The sequence below is a fragment of the Penaeus monodon genome, chromosome 30 (genome assembly GCF_015228065.2).
Source record: "Penaeus monodon isolate SGIC_2016 chromosome 30, NSTDA_Pmon_1, whole genome shotgun sequence".
Taxonomy (NCBI): domain Eukaryota; kingdom Metazoa; phylum Arthropoda; class Malacostraca; order Decapoda; family Penaeidae; genus Penaeus; species Penaeus monodon.
In genome coordinates, this window is record NC_051415.1 from 29,150,494 (window position 1) to 29,150,850 (window position 357).

General features: G+C 53.8%; 1 protein-coding gene across 1 annotated transcript in view; it reads left to right on the top strand.

Moving 5' to 3' along the window:
- The window catches only part of LOC119592684 (aldehyde dehydrogenase, dimeric NADP-preferring-like), a gene marked incomplete at its 5' end in the record, with an annotated part of 10,381 nt that overhangs the window by 797 nt on the left and 9,227 nt on the right, over positions 1–357 (top strand).

A 357-nucleotide genomic window follows, 5' to 3' on the forward strand; every position in this document is an offset into this window, starting at 1 on the left:
AAGACGATAAGGCCATAATGGTATCGACGGGGGGGAAGACAAACTAGAGGGCGTTACTAAGAGAGCTGTTAACAGATTACGATCAGGATGCGTGTGAGTCAGCTGTTGTTGGGTGGAGATGGGCGGGGGAAGAAAGGGTTTGGGGGTGGGAGGGAAGAGGAGGCGGAGAGGAGAGGGGAAGGAGGGGAGAGGGGAAGAGGGGACGGAGAGGAAGGGAGAGGGGAAGAGGGCGGATCGGGGAGGAAGGAGAAATGGAGGAGGAGAGAAAAAGAAGAGAGAGAGTTTAGGATAATGGAGGGGAGAAGAGGGGAGATGGTACACTGTGCAGGAAGGAGTAAGGGAACGATTACATTAAAT